We start from the raw sequence: 15,437 nt of genomic DNA, 5'->3' as shown, positions 1-15,437 counted from the left end.
TTAAACTATGACAAAGTCTGTGCTATCTATTAATAAAAACGTTTAACCTCTCTCTTTTTTTTTAATCCTCACCCGAGGACATTTTTTTCCCAGTTTTTGTTCAGATAGAGTGGGAGGGAGAGAGAGAGGAAGAGAGAGAGAGAAATCGACGTGAAAGGGACACATTGAGTGGCTGCCTCCCGCACAACCAACAGGGGCCGGGGACAAACTGCAACCGAGGTATGTGCCCTTGGCGGGAACCGAACCCGGGTCTCTCTGGACCGCAGGCCGACGCTCTAACCGCTGAGCCAAAGCGGCCAGGGCAAAATATTTAATCTCTTTAGATTCACCTCTCCCAGGTTCCTCCTGTGCAGAGATCGGTGAGTGTCATAAAGCAACAGGCTTAGGAAGGGGGAGACACCTGGATTTGAATTCTAACTCTACTACTATTAGCTGTGTGCCCTTGGGAAAATGTTGAACTTCTCTGAGCCGCAGATTTTCCATCTGCAAAGTGAGATCGTGACTCCGGAGGGTTGTTATAGGGAGTAACAATGGTATATGCAAATGTCCTGGTGCAGAGCACAGCAGAACTCTTCTCCGGGCTTTGCTCTGAAACGCCTTGAAAATTTCTTACCCAACGAAGGGAGGGCAAACCCCAAGTGAGAAGGACCCTCTCTCTTCTCAGGGGATGAGAGAGACACATGAGCTTCTCATTCTCAACTGCCAGCCACCAGAGCATATGTTGTGATGGCTGTTAACATATGCAGAAACAGGCAGCCCAGATTCCTAGAATTTTCTGAAAACCAGTAATAGCCTGGGTATCGTCCCCTGTTAAATATAAAACTTAAGTAATTCATTCTATTAAAAAGCCTGGGTCTTATTTTTATCAGGTGATGTGATGAGGCCCTGTTCTAAATGCGCCTCGTGGGGCTGTCTCTATAGCAACTCCACGGTGCTCATGCAGCCATATATTTTTCTTGAAGGCTAATTAAGTTGACAACTGCTAGGGCTTCTTGGTTTACCAGATTTGCACTTGACCCTTCTCTTGGGGCTTAGGGACCCCTATGGACGTGAAGTGATAAAGAAACGAGTAACAGGTGGAGGAGGCCTCTCTGTGGACCCTCTTTCAAATAGTTGTCCAGCAGCCTTTGGGGTTGTCAATCACTTTCTCTGAATGAGCCAGGAGTTAGTGGAGGTGAGTGGGGAAAAATGTTGACATTCGTCTCCTTTCATGACAGGGGCCTTGTCCCTGAGTGGGGTGCCACGCGGCCCAGGTCGGTCCAGTTCTCCCCGCATGGTGGAACCACCTCAGTCACAGCAGGCTGGGTGCCGTCTGCGACTCCTGTTTATCACACGATAAAGTCACACACCTCAGGAGACACAGGAAGCTCGCGTGGATTGTGACAAGCCGTTAACTAGTGTTTTTTACATTTGATTTTGAGAAAGATTTGGCTTTTCCTGTAGATAACTTGGTAAAATAGAGAACGTGATAAGGCGGAGAATAAAGAAGCTATTGTGTTTAGTGTCTCTCTTTGGCCTTGGTCTCTCCTTGGGCCCTCCTCGCGCAGGGGCCTGGCTGGCCCCCTTGGTCTCGCCCTCCTGCTTAGACAGGCACTTGTGTGTCTACACGGCGTTTAGTGGCAGACTTTGCTCAGGGGCCTTGGTGGGTCAGAGACGGGTGTGTGCTGGGGTGTCGAACTGGGGTGCACCTCAGCTCCACAGCTGAGCAAAGAGGGCATTTGGGGCTCATGGAACTCGCTATAAGTGGGAAGATTCAAGAGAAAACGTTTCTCCTAGAACAAAGGTCTCCAAGGAGGAGTCAGGTATCATCTTGCTAGCTGGTCCCTGGAGGAATCCACACTTTGCACTTTGCTGGTGAAATTCAGGTTTCCTCATGTCTCAGCCATATCAGTGGGAACCCAGGAGCAGGTCGTAATCCCAACCCTAGTGTCTGCCTTTACCAGCCCCTGTGGACTGCACCCCACTGCTGATTGGCCCGAGTTACTTCCGGAGTCCCCGGGGCAGCCTCACACGTGTTGTGAACAAGTGATCGCTCCCGCCTGGGACCCTCGCAGCGAGTCCGTGCGGAACACCTGCCCACCAGCCTTCTACCCCCCGAGGGACAGCCATGGGCACAGTTGTACCCCCTATTTGCAGTTTCACTTTCTGTGGTTTCAGTTACCCGTGGTCAACTGTGGTCCAAAAACATTAAATAAAAAATTTTAGAAAAACAATTCATAAGTTTCAAATTGCACGCAGTTCTGAATAGCGCGATGCAGTCTCACACCATCCCACTCCATCCTGCCTGGGGCGGGAATTTGCTCTCTGTCCAGCGAATCCACACTGTAGAAGCGCCTCACCCCCTGGTCACTTTGTAGCCCCGTGGTGATCAGATCCAGGGTGGTGATTCGCAGTGCTTGTGTTCAAGTGACCTTCATTTTACTTAACGATGGCCCGAAAGCACTAGAGTAGTGATGCGTGCAATACAGTATACTCCCTGAGAAGCCGTAAAGTGCTTCCTTTAAGAGTGAATAGGTGGAGCCCTGGCCGGTTTGGCTCAGCGGTTAGAGCGTCGGCCTGCGGTCCAGAGAGACCCGGGTTCGGTTCCCGCTAAGGGCACGGACCTCGGTTGCAGTTTGTCCCCAGCCCTGGTTGGTCGTGCAGGTGGCAGCCACTCATGTCCCTTTCACGTCGATGTTTCTCTCTCTCTCTCTCTTCCTCTCCCTCCCTCCCACTCTATCTGAAAAAATAAAAATAAAATAAAATAAAGAGTGAACAGGTGGACCCATCAGTGTGGCTCAGTGGACTGGGCGTCGTCCCACAGACTGAAAGGCCCGCTTCCATTCCTGAGTCCCGGTCAGAACACATGCCCGGGTTTCGGGCTTGATCCCAGTAGGGGGCGTGCAGGAGGCAGCCGATCGATGTCTCTCTCTTCACATCGATGTATCTCTCTCTCTCTCTCTCTATAAATAAATAAATAGAACATATTTTTTAAAAAAGAATAAACAGTTCTCAATTTACTAAGGAAAGAAAAATGTCACGCTGAGGTTGCTAGGATGTACTGTAAACACAGATCCTCTATCTGTGAAATTGTGAAGAAAGAAAGAGAAGTCTGTGCTAGTTTTTCTGTCACACCTCAGACTGCAGAAGTTGCTGTCCCAGTGCCTGGCAGGTGCTCCGTTCGGATGGAGAAGACACAACCTGTGCGGGTGAGACGGGACAGAAAATGCGTCCCGATGAGCCGCAGCGCGTTGCGGCAGGAAGCACCGAGCTGTCAGAGGGCGACTTCGGCTCGGGGTCCCCTGGCACGGGCGACCACAGACCGATGGCTGCGAGTAAGGGTCGGTCACAGACTCAGGGCTAGGTCTGGACTGAGAAACATGAAGTTACCGAGAGGCTGCCCCTGCCGATGAAGACGCTGCTGCTATTTCTGGCGGAGTCAAAGCGAATTAGGGTTCAGTACTATCGGCGGTGTCAGGCATCCACGGGGGGTCTTGGGATGTATCCCCCATGGATAAAGGGGAGCTACTCTATTGCATTGGTCATGATAGCTCAGGACCTGAAGACCTGGAGGAGCTAAAGCTGCCTTATGTTCTGTTTCAAATCAAGGACGAATATCTTAGCCCCTCTCCTTGTCATGATGCTTGTTAAAGAAACGTCTGACCAGCACTGCTTGCGCCCTGGTGATTTTCTCATGGGGATTTTATTTCAGACCGTTTGCCTGTAGACGACTGAATCTTTGTTATGGGTCAAGGTCATCAGGTGAGATCCCCTTTTCCTTCAGGATGGATTCTTTTGCAGGAGCTCCTCCACTTTGGGGCAATAGAATTCCACTTGGGCCAGCCCAGCGGTTGCCTGAAACCTGGCAGAAGTTCAGGCTGGAGACTGCTCTACTCCCAGCAGCCCTTCCACCGGGGAGGAAGGGAGGCCCTGGACAATCAGCTTGTGGCTTGGGTGCCCAAGGATTTGCAGAGTCTGCTGGAAGAAGACCATGTTCTCCTCTCCACTCCCAAGATTATCTTCTTGGTTTAAAGTTCTTTGTGACCTATTTCTTCCATATGGGCCTCTTCTTGCTGTCTCAGTGTGACATCCTGTCTCCCAACTCTGCTTCTCTCTCTACCCCACTGGCTCCCTCTGCTCCCCACTCGCTCCCCTTTCTCCCCTACTGTTCTCCAGCCATCCAGACAAGCCTAGAGGGTTAGCCAACTGCCAAGAAGGCAGCACCTCAGCGTTGGCTCCCCACCATGGCCGTGCATCTCAGCTGAATTTGCAAAGGGGCAGAGGAGTCAGATAACTTTCTGGAGTCTCAGAGCATAAGAGGCTTGGCTCTGCTCGGAGTTTTGCAGTTTCTCGGATTTGCCTTTCACGATCATCATCTAATAATACCTGCTGCGTGCTGAGGCAGCCATGCATCCTGCCAGCCACCGTGCAGAGTTATGTAAAAGACTCGGGCCCAATGGCAGGCTCCCCAGTGTGGCATGACATGCCCTCTGTGTCCTGACCTCTGCCGGCCTCTCCAGGCCATCCCTGCCTCTCCCTCTCTGGGAATTTTTGCTTCAGCAACCTCGCATGGTCTGTCATGCTCAGGCGTACTTTGCTGCTTCTGCCTTCACGTCTTTGCTTTCGCTCTTTGCCTGGTGAATTGCTCCCCATCGTTAAAGATTCAGCTTAAATGTCACCCCCAGCAGCAGTCTTTGTCAAGCTCCCACCTGTCTCTAAGCTGGATCTGGTGTCCCTACCTCCCCTCCTCGTCTTACCTCATTCATGTTTTGCACGGATCTCTATCACTACCCTTACCCAGTTATACGATAATAATCTGATTCAGTTATCACTCGGACAGTAAATCCTCGAGGCAGCAATGGTGTCTTATTCATTTTTATATGTTCAAAACCGAGCACAGCACCTTCCCCAAAATAAGGTGTATGAATTGTTTGAATCCATGTTGAATTAAAGGCGTTGAATGTATGGATTTCACTAGACGAGTGATTCTCAAGAGCCAAGCCCTCTGTTAAGGGGTAATCAGAATTTTGGTGAGGGTGGGACATATTTATTTGAAAAAAACAAAAACAAAACAAAACACCCCACTTTCAATATTATAATTTGTATTTTGTCATTAACAAATACTTACATTGGCAATCGCTGCTTCCCCCATGTTGGAGAAACTTGTATTGGGTTTGACACTCATAACAGACAACAACAAAACTGGACAAATGTATAAACCAGCCACTTTCAGAGGCTGGGGAACAGGTAGGACTGTGATCCCTGAAAAGGGGGAAACCAATGAAATGGACCCTGTGATCACCTCTTTCTCGTTCCTGGACACACTTTCCAGACCACACGGCGGGAAAGGTGGCGCCCTGAGGTAAGAATACAGAGATCAAAGTTGGGGAGGCAAAGGCAGCTGGAATTTGTAGGGGAGAGTAACAAAGAAGAGGACATATGTAAGGAAGAGCTCCAAGAATCTGTATAAGTTTGTCCTTACGTCTGTGTTGACTACCAAGCCGCACAGCGTAGGGGAAAGTCCACGAGACCAGGAAAAACACCACCGGGGGGCTACAAGTTGAGCTATTCCCAGAACTCACACAGGGCAGTTTGCGTTCAGACTGGTCGGAACCAGATTTCTCAGTACGGGACAATCAGTAGAGACCCCAGAAGAGTTATATCGTAGTGACAGCAATGCAGAGTCCCCGGAGGAAACCTCTGGCCCTCTCCCCCCCCAGTTTTGAGACGTTCGTTCCTGACCAAAGTACAGTATCAGGAACCAGATTTACCCTCCTGCTCCCAGCAACGAAAAAACTGGAAAATACACATCAATCACCTTTTAAAGACATTAGACATCAAGCAACAAAAGGCAGTGATCTCCGAGAAATGAAAAGTTAACAAGGTAAACCCCACAGCTGCCCCAGTTCCCTGTCCTAAGGGAGTTTTCAGCTTTGTCTGGGGAAGGAAACACCTGGGGGGGCCTGGGAAGCACCGTGAAGCGAGTATGAAGCTGATGGAGGGAGCGGCCACAGACAGTGTTCAGCCGGAGTGGCGGAGAAGAGCCAGCTGCAGAGAGACAGAAGTCGGAGGGGTGCCGAGGGACAGCCCCCGTGAGTGGCCAAGCACAGGTGTAAGCTCCCCTAGGCTGAGGAAGCAGCTCCCCCAAACCATGAGGGAGAACATGTCTGTTCCCACCACACACACTGAACAATGGAGTAACTCACAGGCATTGGTTTGAGGACTCAGAAGGGTCTTTCTTGCCTTAAAAGTGGGGAATGATTATCCTCAGACCAAATGCTGCTTTGGTCCCACTTCACAAATGTTAAAAGGAAAACCCAAAAGGATCCATCTGTTTTCAAGCAACTTAAAGTCACTGCAGGTAAAAGCTCAAGAATGTTCATAAAAATACAAAAACATGCAGACCGTCACAGGGCAACATTCAAATATCTGATAAACGATACAAAATTACCAGTAAGGAAGTCTTAGCCACAGCGATCAGACATGAAGAAAAAATAAAAGGGATCCAAATTGGAAAGGAGGAAGTGAAACTGTCATTATTTGCAGATGACATGATATTATACATAGAAAACCCTAAAGACTCCATCAAAAATCTACTAGACTTAATAAATGAATTTGGCAAAGTAGCAGGATACAAAATTAACGTCAAGAAATCGACGGCATTCTTGTACACCAATGATGAACTCACAGAAAGAGAAACTGAAAAAACAATCCCATTTACCATCGCTCCAAAAAAATTACGATACCTAGGAATAAACTTAACCAAAGAAGTAAAGGACCTATTTGCAGAAAACTACAGGTCATTTAAAAAAGAAATAGAGGAAGATATAAAAAAGTGGAAGCACATACCCTGTTCATGGATTGGAAGAATTAACATCATTAAAATGTCCATACTACCCAAAGCAATCTATAGATTCAATGCAATACCCATCAAAATACCAACGACATATTTCATAGAACTAGAACAAATACTTCAAAAGTTCATATGGAACCAAAAAGACCCCGAATAGCCACAGCAATCTTGAAAAAAAAGAACAAAGTAGGTGGGATCACAATACCAGATATCAGGTTATACTACAAAGCGACTGTAACCAAAACAGCCTGGTACTGGCACAAGAACAGGCATATAGACCAGTGGAACAGAACTGAAAACCCAGAAATGGACCCAAGGCAATACGCTCAATTAATATTTGACAAAGGTGGCAAGAGCATACAGTGGAGTAAAGACAGCCTCTTTAATAAATGGTGTTGGGAAAATTGGACAGCTACATGCAAAAAAATGAAACTAGACCATCAACTTACACCATACACAAAAATAAACTCAAAATGGATAAAAGACTTAAATGTGACCCGTGAATCCATAAAAATACTAGAAGAAAATGTAGGCAACAAAATTTCGGACATCATACGGAGCAGAATTTTCACTGATGCATCACCTAAGGCAACAGAAATAAAGGAGAAAATGAACACATGGGACTACATTAAACTAAAAAGCTTCTGCACAGCAAAAGAAACAACCATCAAAATGGAAAGGCAACCCACTGTATGGGAGAACATCATTGCCAATGATGTATCAGATAAGGGGTTAATTTCCAATATATATAGAGTGCTCATACAACTAAACAAAAGGAAGACAAAGAACCCAATTAAAAAACAGGCAGAGGAGCTAAATAGACACCTCTCCAAACAGGACATACAAATGGCCAAGAGATATATGAAAAAATGCTCAGTGTCACTAATCATCAGAGAGATGCAAATTAAAACAACAATGAGGTATCACCTCACACCTGTCAGAATGGCCGCCATCAACAAATCATCAAACAACAAGTGCTGGCGAGGGTGTGGAGAAAAGGGGACTCTAGTACACTGCTGGTGGGAATGCAGACTGGTGCAGCCGCTATGGAAAACAATATGGTGCTACCTCAAAAAATTAAAAATTGAACTTCCATTTGACCCAGTGATCCCACTGCTGGGAATATGCCCTAAGAAGCCTGAAACACCAATCAGGAAGAATATATGTACCTCCATGTTCATAGCAGCACTATTTACAATAGCTAAGATCTGGAAACAGCCCAAGTGTCCACCAGTAGACGAATGGATAAAAAAGCTGTGGTACATATACACAATGGAGTACTATGCAGCGGTAAGAAAGAAAGATCTCTTATCCTTTGAGACGACATGGAGGGACCTGGAAAGTATTATCCTAAGTGAAAGAAGCCAAGCAGAAAAAGACAAATACCACATGATCTCACTTATATACGGAATATAATGAACATAACAGTCTGAGGAATACAGTAGACCCAGACACATGGAAGTAGGGCACAGACTGACATCCCTCAGAAGAGGGGGTGGGGGGATCGGGGGGTGGGAAGAGATAAACCACAGAACTTATATGCATGTATGCATGACCAATGGACATGGACAACTAAGCCGGGGATGGGGCGGAGGTGGGGTGGGGTGGGGGGTGCCAATGGGGTAAAAAGGTAAAATATCTGTAACAAAAAAATAAATAAAAAATTCATAAAAAAAAAGAAATATAAAATAAACAATTTGTGCAGCTACCAATTGCTAATAAAAAAAAAAAAAAACAAAATTACCAGTAATACAAAGAGGAGGCATAATAAGGGAAAAACTTGAGAAGTAGAAACCAACCCAGAACGGACAGGGATGTCAGAATCATCAAACAAGGACATTAAAACAGTTATAATTATATTTTATATCTTGACAAAACTATAGGAATATCCATCCTGATAAGTAGAGACACAGGTGATATTTAAACGTCTAGAGGTAAAAACCACACTGCTACAGATGAAAAATGCACTGGTTGGGATTAATAACATATTAGACATCGCAGAAGAACAGATTAATAAAATTAAAGACAATGGAAACTATCCAAAAGGAATCACACAGAGAGAAAATAATTTTAAAAGCAGACAGTATCATCCAAGGAACCCGATGTAGGTATAATTGAAGTCTCTGATAGAGAAGAGACAGAGAAAAAATATTTGAGAAAATAATGGCTGAGCCCTGTCCGGTTTGGCTCAGCGGTTAGAGCGTCGGCCTGCGGTCCTGAGAGACCCGGGTTCGGTTCCCGCTAAGGGCATGTACCTCGGTTGCAGTTTGTCCCCAGCCCTGGTCGGTTGTGCGGGTGGCAGCCACTCGATGTGTCCCTTCACATCGATGTTTCTCTCTCTCTCTCTGTTCCTCTCTCTCCCTCCCACTCTACCTGAACAAAAAATGGAAAAATGTCCTCGGGTGAGGATAAAAAAAAAAAGAAAGAAAATAATGGCTGAAATTTTCCCAAATTCAGGGAAAACTATAAAGTCACAAATCCAAGAAGCTCAATAAACCCCAATATAAAGAAAACTACAAGGCAATTCTAATCAAATTACTGGAAAACAGTGGCAAACAGAAAATCTTAAAATCAGCCACAGAAGTGCCCGCTGGGGACTGGAAATGTCACAGAGATCCTTTGTCCAGTCTGCGACTGGCTGGCCACTGCGCTGCACACCTGAAACTAGTACATGATAATATTGAATGTAAACTGCAATGTAAAATCTTTTAAAGTGAAAAATAAAGACTACAATAAGAGGGGGAAAATGCAGCCGAAAGGGGGAAAATCCCCCACATAATATATACAAAGAAACAAAGGTAAGCCTGACAGCAGGGTGGTTTTTTGTTTGTTTGTTTGTTTGTTTGTTTGTAGAAAATATTACAAAAGAGGACAGTGAAAAATATCTTTAAAATACTGAAAGAAAACACTATCAATCTAGAATTCTATAGTCAGTAAAATATCTTTCTCTAGACAAAAAGGCAAATAATATTTTCATTCAACAAAAGCTGAAAGAATTTATCACTGACAGACCCACACTAAAAAAAATATTGAAGTGCCCTGGCCAGTTTGGCTCAGCGGTTAGAGCGTCGGCCTGCGGTCTGGAGAGACCCAGGTTCGGTTCCCGCTAAGGGCGCGTACTTCGGTTGCAGTTTGTCCCCGGCCCTGGTTGGTTGTGCGGGTGGCAGCCACTCGGTGTGTCCCTTCGCGTCGATGTTTCTCTCTCTCTCTCCCTTCCTCTCTCTCCCTCCCACTCTGTCTGTGCAAAAAATGGAAAAATGTCCTCGGGTGAGGATAAAAAAATATATATATATATTGAAGTAAGTCTTTTGGGGAGAATAAAATTGATTCCATACGAAAGGATGAATCTACCTAAAGAAATGAAGAGCACAAAAAATAGTAAATATGTTGGTAAGAATATAATATCTTTAAGTTATTTAAATCTCTTTAAAAGATAATTGGTTGGTTAAACACAATACCAATGTAGTATAGAGTTAATAACAATATATGTAGAAATAAAATGTATGACAATAGCATAAAGTCTAGGAGAAGGGAAATGTTGCAGAGTTCTTATACTACACATGAAGTAGTATGATATCACTGGGAGGTAGAGCACATTAAGTTAGAAAATGTACCCTGTACCCCAGTTGGTGTGGTTCAGTGGATTGAGCGCTGTCCCACGGACTGAGAGGTCCTGGTTCGATTCCCAGTCAGGGCACATGCCCAGGTTGTGGGCTTGATCCCCAGTGGGAGGAGGGGGTGCAGGAGGCAGCTGGTTAACGTTTCTCTCTCACATCAATGTTTCTCTCTCTCTAAAAAAATCAATAAAAACATATTAAAAAATTTTTAAATAACTTATAAGACCTAAAGCAACCACTAAAAAAGAAAAAAATAAAGAAAAGAGTTATACCTAAGAAGCTAACAAACAAATTAAGTGGAATCTTACGAAACAGCCCACAGGAAGGCAGAAAAAGGAAAAATATAGCAAAGCAAACAAATAGCAAGATGCTAGATTTAAGCCTGTGTTAGTCTATATATAAAATCTAGGTGGTCTTTATATAGTCTATATATATAGAGGCTGAAGTTCCAGACTCTATTACCTTTTGCTTCAAGGCTATTCTTAATCTTTTTTTTTTAATCCTCACCGGAGGACATTTTTCCATATTTTGTTCAGATAGAGTTGTAGGGAGAGAGAGAGAGAAACATCGACGTGAAAGGGATACATCGAGTGGTTGCCACCCACACGACCCAACCAGGGCCAGGGACAAAATGCAACCGAGGTACATGCCCTTAGTGGGAAACGAACCCGGGTCTCTCTGGACCGCAGGCCAACGCTCTAACCGCTGAGCCAAACCGGCCAAGGCTGCTATTCTTAATCTTTACTCTCTGTATGATTATTAAATGCAAAAAAAAAAAAAAAAAAAAAGCATGACTCAATGTATACTGCCTGGAAAAAAAACACTGTAAATGTAAAAATACAAGTACAATAAAAATAAAGCTGGAATGTCTATATTGATACCAGGAAAAATAAATTTCAGATCAAAGAACAGTATAAACAATAAAGAAGTGTATTTCATAATGGAAAAGGAACAACTAATTAAGAGGACACAACGATCATAAATAATTATGCACCTGAAATTAGAATTTCAGAAAATATGAAGCAAAAATTGATATAAATACAAATAAAAATAGACAAATCTATCATCATAATCAGAGATTTCAATACTGTCTCTCAACAATTCATAGAACAAGTAGACTGCAAATCAGTAAGACTAGAGAAGACCTGAACAACACGATCAATCAACCTGACCTAGTTGACATTAAAACTATCCATCTAAAACTAGCAGAATATTCATGATTTTCAATGGCACATGGTACCTTTCCCAAAACAGATCACATTATGGGGCCAGAAAAAAAATCTTGAGGGATTTGAGTAATATAAAATATACCCATTTCGCCCTGGCCGGTTTGGCTCAGGGGTTAGAGCGTCGGCCTGCGGTACAGAGAGACCCGGGTTCGGTTCCCGCTAAAGGCATGTACCTCGGTTGCAGTTTGTTCCCGGCCCTGGTTGGTCGTGCGGGTGGCAGCCACTCGATGTGTCCGATGTGTCCCTTCACATCGATGTTTCTCTCTCTCTCTCTCTTCCTCTCTCTCCCTCCCACTCTATCTGAACAAAAAATGGAAAAGTGTCCTCGGGTGAGGATAAAAAAAATAAAAAAATATAAAATATACCCATTTCCTTGAAGTGGGATCTGGTAGTGTGTTTCTAAGTCCTCCACATCGGTGGCTTTATGAACTTGACTGTCCTTTTTAGCCTCTGGCCTGCTCTTATACATGAATGTGCCCAACGCCTTTCCTACAGAGCCCCCGAAATGGAATCTGAGCTTTAGTTACTGGATGCTTGGCGGGTGAGGCAGAATTCATTGGGGTACTAGCGGTAGTTTTGCTCTACGTAGAATGTAAAGAATTCCGAAGAGCAGGTTCTACCAACTTCCGTTCTTTTAGTCTACCAAGCTCCAGGAAATCAGAAGTTACTGCGGGAGAATCAAATCTGCAGAGGTCCAGTTTTCAGAACCATTTTAGAGCACACTTATCTGGAATGACCTGTATCCCTCTCTTCAGCGTCATCTCTGTAGTTTGTGCACAATGACAAAGATAGTTCAACATGCTCTTCTTCGTGCCAGGTGGCCTAGACCACAGGGAAGATGTTTCTCTCTGCCTTTGGTCAAAGGAAGGTCCAGACTCTATTACCTTTTGCTTTAAGGCTATTCTTAATCTTTACACTCTGCATTTTTCCATTTTGATGGAAAGCAAAAAAAAAGATGTTCTTTGACAGCAATACAAGTAGAAATAAATAACAGAAACTATATGGAAAATCCATAGATGTATGAAAATGAAATAACCCATTTGTAAATAATCCATGTGTATAACAATACATCCAAAGGGAAATTAAAAAGTGCTTTGAACTGAATGAAAATCCAGAGGACCCAAATAGCCAAAAAAATTTTTTTGAGAAAGAGCGAAATTGGAGGACTTCTTGATTTGACAACTTACCGCCTCTCCCGTTGCCCAGGGTGCCAACAGGAAAGAAGGCCGAGGGCAAGAAGGTGGCGCCGGCTGCCATGAAGAAGCGGGAGGCCAAGAAGGTGGCAAATCCCCTGTTTGAGAAAAGGCCCGAGAACTTTGGCATTGGACAGGACATCCAGCCTTAAAGGGGTCTCACTTGCTTTGTCAAACGGCCCCGGTACATTTGGCTGCAGCGGCAAAGAGCTACTCTCTGTAAGTGTCTGAAAGTGCCTCCCACCATTAACCGTGCACTCAGGCCTTAGACCGCCAGACAGCTACTCAGCTGCTTAAGCCGGCCCACAAGTCCAGACCAGAGACAAAGCAAGAGAAGAAGCAGAGGTTGTTGGCCCAGACTGACAAAAAAGCTGCTGGCAAAGGGGATGTCCCTTCAAGAGGCCACCTGTCCTTCGAGCAGGGGTTAACATTGTCACCACCTTGGTGGAGAACGAGAAGCCCAGCTGGTAGTGATTGCACACGACATGGATCCCACTGAGCTGGTCATCCTCCTGCCTGCACTGTGCTGTAAGATGGGGGTTCCCCACTGCATCATCAAGGGGAAGGCCAGGCTGGGGTGTCTAGTCCACAGGAAGACCTGCACCACCATCGCCCTCACACAGGCTAACTCGGAAGACAAAGGAGCTCTGGCTAAGCGGGTGGGAGCCATCTGAACCGATCACAGTGGCAGATATGATGGGATCCGCCGCCACTGGGGAGGCCCCATCCTGGGTCTACAGATGCTGCTCACATTGCCAAGCTGGAAAAGACCAAGGCTGAAGAACTGGCCACCAAACGAGGCTTCAGAGTATACTGCTGAGTTTTCTGTACATAAAAGTAATAAAAATTCTCCTTCCAAAAAAAAAAAATCTTACCATCTTGATTATAAGATTAATTTTTAGTAATTTTTTCCTAGATATTTTGCATAAGGATAGAAATGTAAATCAATAGAATAGAATTAAGAGTCTAGAAATACATTCATACATGTACGGCCAGTTGATTTTAGAGAAAGATGCCAAAGAAATATAATGGGGGGAAAGGATCGTCTTTTCAACAATGGTTCTGAGACAAGTTGATGTCCATGTATAAGAACGTGGATTTAGACTTTTATATCACATCATACAAAAAATTAACTTAAAAATTGATTAACTGAACTTCATCAAAATTAAAAGTGTTTGTGCTTCAAAAGACACATTAAGAAACTAAAAAAAGCCACAGACTAGGAGAAAATATTTGTAAATCATACATCTGATAAAGGACTTATACCCAAAAGAACTCTTACAAAGTTAAAAGACAAATAACCCAGTAAGAATACAAATAACAATTAGAAAAAAAGCAAAATTCTAAAATTAAACAACAACAACAACAACAAAAAACAGGCAAAAGATTGGTGGACATGTTACCAAGAGGATATAGGAAGAGCCAATAAAGAAATGAAAATATGCTAAAGATTTTTAATCACTAGAAAAATACAAATTAAAACTACAATGAGACACCCATTTACATTCACCAGGATAACACTATAATAAAAAAGACAAACAATAAAGGTTTGAGAGATTATGGAGAAACTGGAACATCATTGTGATATTGTCATTTATAATAAATATGTTTGGTCTTCGACCTGTGTCTGCCATAGAGTTCCTAAAAACCTTTGAATTTCCTAAGTGACCGAGCAGCAAAGGCGTCTTGTTATGAGAATGGGGTGAGTTATGGAATCAGCCAAACGATGGAGGCTAGCTGCTAGTAGAGCCATCCATGTGATATCCATGTGACAACCACATGACCTGTGGGGAGTGGAGAGGCGCTGGTGATTGAGTTTAGTCACTAATGGCCAGTGATTTAATCCATCATGTCTATGTAATGAAGCCCCCATAAAAGCCAAGAGAGCTTCTGAGTTGGTGAACACCTGGAGCTTTGGGGAGAGTGAGTCCCTCGGGGGGACAGGAGAGCTCTTCACAGATGCCTTGCACATCTCTTTCATCTAGCTGTTCCTGACTTATGTTCTTTTGTAAAGAACCAGCAATCTAATAAACAGAAGGCTCCTCAGAGTTCTGTGAGTCACTCTAGCAAATTAGTGGAACCTGGGGGGGAGTTGTTGTAACTTCTGATTTATAATCATTCAGTCATAAGCCCAGGTGGCAACCTGTACTTGTGATTGACGGCTGAAGTATGTGTGTGTATGTGTTGGGGAAGTTGAGGGGACGGTCTTGTAGGACTTAACCTGTGAGATCTGACCCTACATTTAGGTAGATAGTATCAGAATTGAGTTGAATTATAGGACAGCCAGCTCATGTCTGAGAATTGCTTGTTGGTGTAGGGAAACCACCCCCCTCCATACATTGGAATTGGGTGACCAGAATTTAGATTCATACACTGGGCTTATGGGGATGTAAAATAATCCAACCTTATAAAAAACTTTGGCAGATCCTCAAAAAGTTGAGCATAAAGAGAAATGAAAACATATGTCCATACAAACACTTGCATATGAATGTTCATAGCGGTATTCAGAGTAAACCCAAAGTGGAAACAATCAAATATCCATCAACTGGTGAATGTATGAACAAAA

At 44.1% G+C, this 15,437-nt stretch overlaps 1 pseudogene; it reads left to right on the top strand.

Annotated features, from left to right (window-relative positions):
• The first annotated feature begins 3,205 nt into the window (after positions 1-3,205).
• Positions 3,206-13,691, top strand: LOC118623803 (annotated as a pseudogene).
• Positions 13,692-15,437: the final 1,746 nt, after the last annotated feature.

Source organism: Molossus molossus, unplaced genomic scaffold, assembly GCF_014108415.1.
Source record: "Molossus molossus isolate mMolMol1 unplaced genomic scaffold, mMolMol1.p scaffold_m16_p_10, whole genome shotgun sequence".
In the NCBI taxonomy this organism is placed as follows: domain Eukaryota; kingdom Metazoa; phylum Chordata; class Mammalia; order Chiroptera; family Molossidae; genus Molossus; species Molossus molossus.
This window is presented reverse-complemented; position numbering and strand designations above follow the sequence as displayed.